The sequence below is a fragment of the Stenella coeruleoalba genome, assembly GCF_951394435.1.
Source record: "Stenella coeruleoalba genome assembly, chromosome: 18".
Lineage (NCBI taxonomy): Eukaryota > Metazoa > Chordata > Mammalia > Artiodactyla > Delphinidae > Stenella > Stenella coeruleoalba.
Genome location: NC_137164.1, coordinates 15,011,302 through 15,023,617, shown reverse-complemented (window position 1 = coordinate 15,023,617; position 12,316 = coordinate 15,011,302). Strand labels below are relative to the sequence as shown.

The following is a 12,316-nucleotide window of genomic DNA, read 5'->3' as shown; positions in this document are numbered from 1 at the left end:
TCTTTTTAGCAACTCTTCAATAAGTGAATACATTTGATACAAATCAAATGCTGAAGGGTTTTTTAAAGTGGAATTTTCTCCCACCGAATGATTTCAGAGCTGTTTGAGAAAGTCCAGCCCCCCCTGCAAGTATGTCTGTCACCCTGATATGTTGAGTTGAATTGATTTTAATTTGGCTGTATATTCAATGAGTGTGTGTGTGTATGTGTTTTCTTTCCTAGGCTACACTTAAAAGTACTTCAGATTGTCTGACAGCAGGAACTGAGAGAAGCAGTCCAAAGATGTCCTTCACCCTACCTTTTCGTTTTCTTGATTAAAAAAAAAAAAAAGAAAAAAGTGTTTCTTTTTTCCTTTCGTCAGACTTGGCAGCGAAGACACTTTTCCTGTACAGGATGTTTGCCCGATGTTTGCAGGTTACGTGCTGCTGTAGATAAGGACTGTGCCATTGGAAATTTCATTACAATGAAGTGCCAAACTCACTACACCGTATAATTGCAGAAAAGACTTTTGGATCCTGGTGTGCTTTCAAGTTTTGTATATAAGCCGTAGCTACAGAATTGTATTTGTGTGCATTTTTGTTTTTTTAAATATTCATTTGGTCCAAGGAAAGTTTCTACTCTTTTTGTAATACTGTGATGGTCTCATGTCCTTGATAAGTTAAACTTTTGTTTGTACGACCTGTGTTCTGCTGAACTGATGAATGACAAAGAACCAAGCTCTCCATTCTGCACCTCCATGGAACGGCTCTGGACCTGTTCACGTTGCCACATAACTCACAGGAGAACCAGTAGCCTGTTGTCCGTCTGCTGAATTAATGGACTTACCAGAACTCTTTTGGAAAAAAAAAAAGAATAGAAAATAGGTTAAACGCCAGCCTTGTACAAGTCTTTTCTATTTTTTTTGGTTTGTTTTGTTCGTTTATTTTGTTATTTGCAAATTTGTACAAACACTTAAATGGTTCTAATTTCCAGATGAATGATTTTTGATGTTATTGTTGGGACTTGAGATCATTTTTGGAATAGATATTGAACTGTAATGTTTTCTTAAAACTAGAGTCTACTTTGTTACATAGTCTGCTTGTAAATTCGTGGAATCCCAGATATTTGAAGCAGCATCCGTAATTTTCATTTTGTATTTCTAACTGGATTAGTACTAATTTTATATGTGCTTAACTGGTTTGTACACTTTGGGATGCTACTTGGTGATGTTTCTGACTAATCTTTCAATCATTGTAATTAGTACTTGCACACTCAACATTTCTGTCCCTGTCTTGGCAGGAGAGTGATGTATAGTTATGAACATTTTGTGTTTCACGTTTAGGAGAACTTGATATGTTTTTATGTATGCGTTTTTAAAAGATTCCATCCGCTTCTACCATCCTGTGAATTAAGCATACCACACAGCATTGACTCTGCTGACGGATGCCTGTATGCTCTTTGTTGCAAATACTCCTGGCGGGGGGCCTCGTAATATTTGTAGACCAGAAGGGGAGATCCACCTCTAAAACAGTGCTCCTTTCTCAAGCTGGGGGTTTTGATCAACTTAACCGTTTTGAGTTGAGCTTCAGCAAAAGTTTTCCCTCGTAATACTGTGCTCTTCCTGGTCTAGGTGGAGGTTGGTTCTGTAGCTCTGCCTTGAAGAATCAGGTCCACACTCATGCTTCATCCCTCTTTCCCTCTGTCCTTGGGCTACTTGGCACCCTGTGGAAGGCCAAGTCGAAGCGGGGAATTTTTAAGTGGCACTCAAGTGATTTTTAGAATGTTTTGTGTTCATGAGTGCAGGTGGCTACCAAATGGAATAGAGCTTGCTTAAAAATCGGGGCAATGAATTTGAAAACCAACGAACCAGCTGTAAGTGGTACATTTGAGTTTATTTTAAAAAGCCTTAGCGTAAGTTAAGAATTGGAGTGTTTCTTCTGCCTTTAGCAACGCCAATTATAATTGTGATCATTATGTTGTAATATTGATATTTTCCAATTACCTGTACTGATAGACCAAGTTAATTGGCTTTGCGTGCCATTTAATCCACCGGTGTGTTCACGTCATGTGGAACGCTGAGAATCCGCACAGTAAAAGGAACAGGTGCACAAAAACGTTCCTCTGGCCTTCTTGAGAAGGCTCTGATTTCTGTGAACCCAGCCCACTTCACACTTGCTGTGTCTTGCCTGTGAGTTGCGTCTCTGTTGGCTTGGTTTTTCCTCCGTGTTTAACAAGAACACAGGTGTTCTGATGGCGCTCTCCTCCAGGAGACAGGCTCTACTGTAAGCTCCCACAGTGACTTCTGTGCTTCTGAAAATTCATTAAAACAGCCGCCTCTCTAGCCATCTTCATTGTTGGCCACTCCAAAATAAGTCTGGTCATAGAAACCCTAGTTGTTCTGAGCAGCGCCTCCTGCACATGTGCTAGAGCTCGCTGGAGCCAGAGTACTCGTGTTCCCCTCTGGGTCCACCTGCCACCACTCCCCGCCTCCCAGGCATCGCACGGTGAGACTCCCCACCGCCTTGTTCATGGAAGAGGCAACCGTAGCTACAAATCACTGTTAAAATCTTACTACTTCGTAGAGTGACTTTTAAAAAGATGTTGCTTCCTCTTGAGTCTGTGTAAATATCTTTTTTTTTTTTCCTTCAAATTTTTCTTTGTGTTGAAATTCTAACAGGAATCCTGGGTAGCTCTCCGGGGTACAGTGAAGTCCAGTGAAAGGCACCTTGTCTATTTTGAAAACAAACATTATGTGACCTCTAGTAATTCTTTTTCTGTAAGAATACTGACTTTCTGGAGTAATGAGTATATCAGTTATTGTACATGATTGCTTTGTGAAATGTGCAAATGATATCACCTATGCAGCCTTGTTTGATTTATTTCCTCTGGTTTGTACTGTTATTAAAAGCATATTGTATTATAGAGCTATTCAGATATTTTAAATATAAAGTATTGTTTCCGTAATATAGACGTATGGAATATATTTAGGTCATAGATGTGTTACTTGGAAAGTTCTGCTTTGACAAACTGACAAAGTCTAAATTAATTAGCAAATGTTGTACCCCAGTGAGCAGTAAATCAGTGAAACATCATCCCCAAAAGAGGAGAAGAGACACTTAAAATGGAAACAGTTACCCCCAAATATACAATGGGGACCCGTTCAGCTGCTGGATATATGTTATCAGTCCTCCCCTCCCACCCACCATTCCCCAACCCCCAACTGGAAATTCTTACATTCAGCTCCTAAGAGTTCTTAATTTATAACTGACTTTTAAACAAGAAGTTTCTCTTGTGGTTTTAGTTTGGGAGTAACCATTCAGTAAAAGTTGCAGTGTGGTTTATGCAAACAGAACAGCCTAGCATTACTCTTGGCCTCCTCCCTGACGGGGGCGGGGGGCTGACAGCCTGGCAGCGTGGCCAGGTGCGGCCACGTCCATCCCGTCGGGACGCAGTCACTCCCGCCCACATTCCGCTACTCGAGTTTAGTACCAGGTTCCACGTTCCCGTTCCCATACTCTCTGAGAAGTGCCTGATGATGCTGATGTACTTACAGACACAAGAACAATCTTTGCTGTTACTGTATAAAGCCATAAATGTACATAAATTATGTTTAAATGGTTTGGTGTCATTCTTTTCTAGTTGTGCAGAATAAGCTCTTAGGTTTATGGGGTTTTTTTTGTTTTTCCGTTTTTTCATGTTTTGCTCTCACGTGAGTTCAAACCTTGTCAGCCACGGTGCCACGGTTTATTCAAATCTGGTATTTCTTTGGGGGGTGGTAGAAACGGTCCCTCTGGGACCAAACTATCATCCCCAAGAACTGAAGAGCAAGTAGACTCCCTGGTACCAAACCACCCTGAAGCACTTCATCCGTGGAGCGCCTGACACTACATCTGGCACAGAAATGACCAGGCATATGAGATCTCGTGTTGGAATAGGTGGGGCTGAAGGGAGAAACACCTGAAGGGCAGGCTGGGGAGGGCCCTGGCTAGGAGGTCAGCGAGCAGGGATGGGTGGTGTGGTGGGAGCAGTGGCTTTCCAAGGCCACATGAAGGGGGCGGGGGCATTGTGCCTTCCACTCAGTGGCTGCAGGTTGAGGTTTCTTTCTTTGCTTTTTTTTTTCAGAAAGTGCCCGAGGAATGAGCTGGGATTAGATTAATGATGTTACTAAATCCAGGATTAAAACCAGGATTAAGTCCCGTCTCTCCATGCTTCTGACTCTTTTGCTAGGCAAGGGGACATCCAAATGAGTTGGAGTAGCAAAAAGGAAATAGGTCATTCTAATGTTTGTCTGTGTAGACACTGGAAGATCAGTCCAGCTTTCAGAGTTTTCGTTTTTTCCTTACTTCCTTTCAGCAATGGAACCCTTGCTTTAAAAGACACGATAGTCAGAAGTCCAGAGTGTGGAACAGATAAGAGCATCTACCCCCAGACCTGGGTCTTGTGCATAGATCACTTTGAAAAGTGATCTAGTCCAAATGCAGAAAAACGCCTTGATTGTACCACCAGAACTCAAACCAGCAGGCGCCTTTCAAAGCCCTCTGTACATATACGTAAAATCACGCACCTGATGTCATTCATTAAGACCAATCAGTTGATAAGAGGAAGCAACACAGTGGGAAGCGACAGATCCCATGGTTGGAGCTCTATGGTTAACATGGAGGGAGAAACTTCCTTCCTCGGACAGTATCTAGGCCCCTGCTGTGACCAGAGACGGACGGATTGTCTCTTGACCTGTGGACCTGCCACACTGCAGGACTCTGCCTTGGCTATCGTTCTCCACGTTGGAGCTGACCTACTGTAACAGTGATGGTGCTGGTTAAACTTATACCCGTTGGTGTGGTTAGGTAGGTGGCAGGCTGTTCCTAGAGACGTATTGCACTAAGTGGCAGTCTTGGCAGTAGTCACTGTCATGTAGACATTGAACCTTGTATCATCTGTTAGTGTTCCTCATGGGTCATGAGCCTGCAGCCAGGCTGGGCCGTGACCTCTAAAATGACTGTGTTCACGTTAGGTTTCCTTATTCTCATTTATTATTTCGTGTAGAAAATTAGCCTGGTGATCACATGGATACATGGTCTCTAGGATGTTTTCCTGTTTAAGTAACTGGAAAATGAGTGAAGTTAGTGTGGGATGGAAAGGGAGGTCTGTGTTGGCATGAAAGAATGAGGAAGGGGCTTCCCTGGTGGCGCAGTGGTTGAGAGTCCGCCTGCCGATGCAGGGGACACGGGTTCGTGCGCCGGTCCGGGAAGATCCCACATGCCGCGGAGCGGCTGGGCCCGTGAGCCATGGCCGCTGAGCCTGCGCGTCCGGAGCCTGTTCTCCGCAGCGGGAGAGGCCGCAGCAGTGAGAGGCCCGCGTACCGCAAAAACAAACAAACAAAAAAATGAGGAAGGCAGGTAGTTCTGGGTGGTGGTGGGTAATCCGGATGTGAGATGGAGACAGCCGAGGTACGAGCTGCAGGTGAAGGGCAGGCCTTTGGATCCTTTGACCAGAGGAAGCTGCAGAGTGGCATGGGCATCTAGAAGTTCAAGAGAGAACTTCTAGTTTTGCAGGTGGCTGGGAGAGGAGGCTTTCTATGTGGATCCCAGGCTTCGCCAACATGGCTGTGAGAGAGAGAAGCTGCATACTTGAGAAGCATTCACCTGTTAAGGAGAAAAGGAGATGGAGGCCAACTTTCTTAGGCCATCTTTTCTCTGCTGGACTGGTAGCAGGATACTGTTTTCAACCCTACTGCCCATGAACTCAAAGGCAAAGTTGAAACTTCTTGGCATTAGTACTTTTATCACGTTCATGTCTTCGAAAAGTGAAAGTCTTGTTTGCACTGGCAGCCACTGGTGGGAAGTAGAGATTTACATCCTCCAGGAGAAAGAGGGCAACTTTTGGGGGGCTTGTTAGTCATTCTTTACATTTCCCTCCGCGAGCTCCAATCCCCGACAAGCAACTTTCAGAGTTCCCATAAAACTTAAAATTGCCTAAGATGGTAACCCACTGGCTGGAGTTTCTCTAAACCCACTCTGGGGATTGTAACGTTACTAAAATTGCTGCTCCAGTGAGGTGATCTTAGCTGCTTAGAACAGAGCTCACAGTGGGCCATTTTAACACAGATTTCTCTCTCTGGTGAATTGGGGTAGAGGACGGTCCACTTTGCACTTTGGTTGCAAACTGGTTCGAGAACAAGCCAGAGATGCCCACTGCTTAGTCTGTGCTGGTGGCAGGGACACTCGGAGTGTTTGCAGAGCAGTGAGCTTCCCTGATGCGTGGGCAGTGATTTCCCCACAGATGAGGTAAGTTGAGGATACCTTCTACGTGCCTCACCGGTTTGATGTGAGGATTGGAGGGTGAGGTAATGTCTGCAGATGACTTCCCCTGTCAGGGGATAAGCAGTTGGTGTCAGCATAGGTAATGGTAGGCCTTGGAGATTCGTTTCCTTAGTGGGGCTTCTGGACAGTCAGCATTTCCCCACAGGGTAAGTGGAAGAGCTGCTTGGCTCATTTCCATGGTTTTTCCGCATTCCCAGGGGAAATTCTCAGGGGAGTGGGTAGACATTTTACCAGACCCAAACTCCAGGAGAGTCCATAGCCTCTCCTTGGTAACTCTAGAAGCACTCAGTAAGTTGTAAACCCATTATGTGCCCAATACAAACTAGTCGAGATACTTGTTTCCCAAGAACAAGTGGACCTATATTAAGAAAAATGAGAGACATTTGTAGACTGTTTGACCTCGACCTCACCCTACTCATGTTCACCCAGAGGCTGTGGAGGACGTCAGCTCCATGTGCCCTTATAGGCTAACCTGTAAGATGGGGAATGAGGAGAGGAGAGGGCCAGGCTGAGGTTGAGGGGGCCTCGTGGTGTGCTGGAGCCCGATCGCCCATTTCACAGGAGCTGATGCTGCTTAAGTGTGCAGGAATTCTGTGAGCCGATTTCAGAGAGCACCATTATTTGCAATTAACTTAGACAAACTTACGAAGTTACATTTAAAAACAAAGGCAGTAAATACTCAAAACTCATCATGTCCTCGTGAGCTACACGTGGCTCTTGTCTGCTCTGGAAGTAAATATTTGCCCTGGTTGTATCTTAGGATGGGGATGCTCCCACTGCTGGTGCTGAAGCTGAGCAAAGTTTCAGTTTAATAAATATAGTTTGAACGAGGGTGGGAAATGGCTTAACAATAAATCATATCAGTTGTTTTTTTTTTTTGGCGTGGGGCCGTGCTGCGCAGCTCGTGGGATCTTAGTTCCCCGGCCAGAGATCGAACCTGGGCCCTCGGCAGTGAGAGTGCGGAGTCTTACCACTGGACTGCCAGGGAAGCCCCGTGTCAGTTAAATTTATTGAGAAAACAAATTTATTAAGAAAAGAGTTAGTGGATTGGGATGCAAGTCCCTTTGTCAAATCCTGGCTGAATTGCCTTCACTGCCATATGTTGGCTACAGATGAAAGAGTTTGCCAAAAATCAATTGGCCTGATAGAGTTTACAGTAAAGGCTGTTGTGTATTTTGTTATTTACAGAGTGTGTGTTGCATATTCTTTATATCAGTAAATTCATAATAAACATATACATATGCGCAGGCATATGTTATATATGCAGCTCCGTGCTGCCTCCACGGAGCAGGTTAAACATTGACCAGTGCACCACTGACGGGTGTAACGAAGGCATTAAAGGACTTGCGGTTTGGATGACACAGGAGAACAGGTGGAATGGCAGTGAGAGAGGGAGAGAACAGGAAGTTGTCTCAAGGTCCAGGGTGTGGTCACGCCAGTCGGTGATTGACAGGCAGTGAGGATGGGGCCCTAGAGTGGAAGAGGTCGGGGAAGAGGAAGCCTGAAGATTGCATGGGGCGTGCAAATTAGACTTCAGAGCCAACAAAAGAGACTGCAGGGCTGGAGTGGAGAGGAAATCTCAACTTCAAGTGCCCAAGCCTTTAATCTGGGGGAGGAACCAAGTGGCAGGTAGATGTCAGTGGCTAGGAAAGGTACACAGGGGAGTAGCTGAATGCCCTAAGCATCGACAGAGGTTTTTAATTTTTAAAATTTATTATTATTATTTATTATTGTTATTTGCCATGCCGCATGGCTTTCAGGATCTTAGTTTTCCGACCAGGGATCGAGCCCGGGCCCTCGGTAGTGTCCTAACCACTGGACGGACAGGGAATTCCCCAACAGAAGTTTTTGAAACAGGAGGGTGGAAGGGGAAGGTTCTGGAGCTGGGAAAGGAATACAAAAGAATGCCAGTTCTGCTTTGGGGACTCATGATGGTTTGCCAGATGGAAATAATCACAGCTGCTCAACCGGAGTTACTGAGGGAAACAAATGACCCGAGATAAGACCCTATCACAGTGCCTGGCACATAGAAAGGGCTCACAAAATAGTGGTGACCAGACATTCTGGTTTGGCCAAGACAGGCTTGGGCTAATTGTGCCCAGCACGATTATTATTAGCTGTTCTTGTCAAGTGTTTGGGTGGTTAATTATATGTTCGACCCATCAGCAAATGACTGTTTTCCAGTTAATTACTTCCTAGAACCCTCACTTCACAGTGGACATACCAAGAGTCCCCCTGGAAGAAGCGGTCTCTGGCTGGAGGGTTTTTCTTCTAAAGGAATGTTAGCCTGGTGTCTGAATAGCATAGGTTAATCTAAGGCGTGCAAGGTCTCTCCCTACCTTCTTCCGCATTCTCATCTCTTCCACCCAATGTACCAGTCACACCCGACAGCCATTCCCCTTTATGCTTCCAGCTGTTCCACATGCTGGAAGATTTTGTCTGGAATGCCTTTCTCCTCCTTTCCTTGTCAACAAGGTACAGCTCAAAGCCTCCTCCTACCCTTCAAGGCCCTCATATCAGAGTCGTTCCTTGCATAGGTGGGCTAGATGGTTCTCAGGACTCCTTTTCCAAATGCAGGCACGTGTCTTTGTTTAGCTCTGGCTCCATCGTCATAATCCTCAATAGTCCTCCCTAGGCAGCCCTCTAGCCATCCTGCTGAGAAATTCAGAGCCCAGCCTGACTGACTGGGGTCATCAGCAGGCTCCCAGTGAGGCTAAAGCAACTGGTCAGTGCTTGCCACTGGACACAGCCAAAGGCATTCCTCTGGGGTGAGCCAGCCTGTGTCCGCCTACATTCCAGCAAGTTAAAAGCAGACCAAGAAGCCCAAGGTATTTGGACACGTCCGGAGCTGCTATTCACTTTCTTCAACCAAGGAAAGTTCAGAGGCAAGAGAGGGGATGTGACCAATGATGAAATGGGATCATTGGCTTTCCTTCCAGCCAGCCATCCCCACAGGCTGCTGAATCCTCCCTTTCCGTATACCTCTTCTCCGGGCTCAGGGACCAGGGTCAGTCCCCTTTGCTTAGTTCCCACCTCCAAAATTGCCAATGACAAGACTGAAATGCCAGTTTATCTGCTTACCCTCCGGGGGCTTGTACGTCTATAGAAATGGCTAGGTTGTGTCAATCCTGGAACAGTCCTAGGCTCTCCACTTAAAAAAAAAAAAAAAAAAAAAGGCACAGCTGGTCACCCTGAGATAGTTACTGACTTGTTTTCACAGAACCTGGCTGGAGAAAGACACTGTCATTTGTAATTTTTGCCTTGGTGTTGTGTCATTGGATTGTCTCCACTTTTCCCCTACAGAAAGGAATTAGACAAAATAGGTGGGTTTTGCATTCTGATTATAAAATAATATTTTGAAATTAATTTGAAATATTCAAATATTTTTTGAAATACAATGTTATTCTGAAAGGAACGTAATCATTCTCCTTTACAAGATAACAGTTTTTCCTACCTCAATTCACCACATGTACCAAAACAATGACTTGGTAAAAAGGAGACATTTCCTGAAGTCAGGCAATTCTGTTTAGAAGTACGTGTGAAGTTGTGATAAAACACACCCTGAATAGAAAATTTCATTTATTCTTAAGAAAGTGTCTTATGAGATCTCAACAGTTGTTAGAGCCCTATGGGCTGTATTTTAGATTAGTATTATCTTTAATGTTCCAGTTCCCTTTTGACTCCTTTTTTTCTTTGTCTTGATTGATATTGCATTAAAAGCATGAATAATTTTCAAAAGCCTGGATTGGACTGGCTGGAGGCATTTAACAGCTGTATGGAATCTCATGTAACTATCATGTGCCTTTCTTTGGAAACAACAATTGTCCTTGTCTTTTGTAAGAAAATCACATGATTAAAAAAATAGATGGCTAGCAATAATTCTGTTGTCACTTGGTTACTGGCAGGAGTAGGAATAGGGAGGAAGATGTAAAAAAAATGCATTCTTGGATCCCTTAGCCACACCAATCTGCAAACCTTCCTGGAGTAAATAATTTCCTTTGTCATTTCTGGGTAACTAAAAAAAGGCTTCGGAATGTTTCCAGGCTTGGGCATTCAGTTGTGTAATACTTTTGGAGTCTGAGTTACCTTACTTTGCTCCAAAAGTTGGCTCAAAACCCAGCCATCGTCCCCCCTGCTGTATCTGAGTGTCAGAGAAACTGATATCAGTTGAATGAATGAAAATTCAGCCTTTATTATGGACAATAATACTCCCTCTGGAATTAGACTTTCTTAATATTCTTGACAGCAAAAAGAAGTTTGTATCAGCTTTGGATCCCAAAGATGCTGTTTTGACCTAATCGTCTTGAGATGAAGCCTGACTCTGTCTCAAATGTCCCCACCTGGGAAGGGAGCTGCCGGCTTCCACTGCAGAGAGCCTGCCCACGTGGGGAAGGGGAAGGCCTCCTGCCACCTTCTAGATTCCAGAGAGGGAATGTTCCAAATACGGAGTGTTTGAAAGCTGTAGGGCTGGTCAGTGACCAGCACAAAAAAAGTGTTGGAATTGAGTGCTTCTCTGAGAAATGAGCCAATGTTATTTTCCAGGGCAGTTCTAAGACTTATGGAAGAAAAACTATAATTAAGGAAAGTGGGTGGATTATTAGGAAAGGTTTGTTTCTTCCAAAGGTTTTGTGATCTTAGTAGCATTTTGCATGGGCCATACCTAGCATCTGCTGAAGTTAGTTCCTCAGCCTCCCTTTGAATTAAAATGACCAGAGGAAACCCACTCTGTATGGATCACAGACTAGGGAAGATGTCTAGAGACCCCGAGGAAACTTGCTGAAGTAAGACACGGTGTTTCTCTAAGTGTAAACTACCAATTGCGGTCAACAGAATCATTTGGGAAGATTTGTAAAAATGCAGATTCCTGGGCTCCTCCTCAGACCTATGGATTCAGGAATCTGGGATGGGGGGAAGGGGGGGTATGATGGCTGAGAAATCTGCATTCTAATCATTCCAGGTGACTTTTGTGAACACTGAAATTTGAGAACCACCACCAGTCTCTGGAGATACTGCGACATTAACTGCTATTCGTTTGTTCATTCATTCATTCATTCAGCAGTTAAATGTCTCCTGAGAACCTGTGTACCTGGCCCTCTGTGCTGGGATGCCCCGTGTGGTGCACAGGACAGACCCGCCCTCTGCCTTCATGAGGCTTTCCGTTTCCTGCCCTCTTCAGATGTGTAGTGAGGTTTACCAGAAAGACGTCATGAAGTGTTCTTTAAAAATAGGCTACTGGGGTCAGGTAGAGTACTGGCCTGATAACTGGTTCTGAAACTCTAAAATTTCCAACATCCATCAGAGGCTTTTACCTGCCTAACCTGCAGGGCATACTGAGTAAGCTCGTTGAGGAGACTGGCCTTCTGTCCTCGAGGTGCTAACAAATCCAGGCCCGGTCTGGCCTCTCGCCAGCACCAGGATCCATCCCTGAGTGACACTGTGGAGTGGCACTGAAGTAGCTTCAGCCAGGAGGCAGACCTGGAAACACAGCCAGTTTGATCCCTACTGACCAGAGGGCAGCGCTAAGCGCATCCAGGTCTGAGGAAAAGAACCCAGTCTGTGTAGGGTCTGTTTTCCATTGGGAATGAAGCTTTTTTTAAAAAACAATTTAATTTTATTTTTTAATAGCTGCAGGAGAGAAATAGCTCATCTTGCAAGATTTTCGAAGGAATGTAAGCTGGACCCAGATGTCCCGGCTGAGATGAGCTTACAATACCGAGCTGGAGAGCCAGGCTGGGCCAAGCCTGCACAGCTCCAGGGTGGAGATCTCCAGGGTGGAGATCTCCAGGGTGGAGAGCCTCTCTTCCAAACCCTGGTGAGGAACCGCAGCCACGGCCCTGGGGCAGGGTCCATGCCCCCGTGATGATAGCACCTTGACACTTCATTTGGGTGGTGTCCCCAGGCTGAGCTCTGCCCCAGACAAGGGAACAGTTCTAGATCACTGGAAGTCTCCGCCTCTGTGGTTGCCTGGATTTTTTCTATTTTGTTTGTAAAATATCCTCCAAAGTAGGACATAAGTCT

The 12,316-nt window shown here is 45.1% G+C and overlaps 1 protein-coding gene across 1 annotated transcript in view; it reads left to right on the top strand.

Moving 5' to 3' along the window:
• FOXO1 (forkhead box O1) overlaps positions 1-4,852 on the top strand; it is a 93,397-nt gene extending 88,545 nt beyond the window's left edge. Inside the window, exon 3 of the mRNA XM_079903306.1 lies at positions 222-4,852. The gene's annotated coding sequence lies outside the window, so the exon portion shown is untranslated. The remainder of the gene's footprint in view (positions 1-221) is intronic.
• Positions 4,853-12,316: the final 7,464 nt, after the last annotated feature.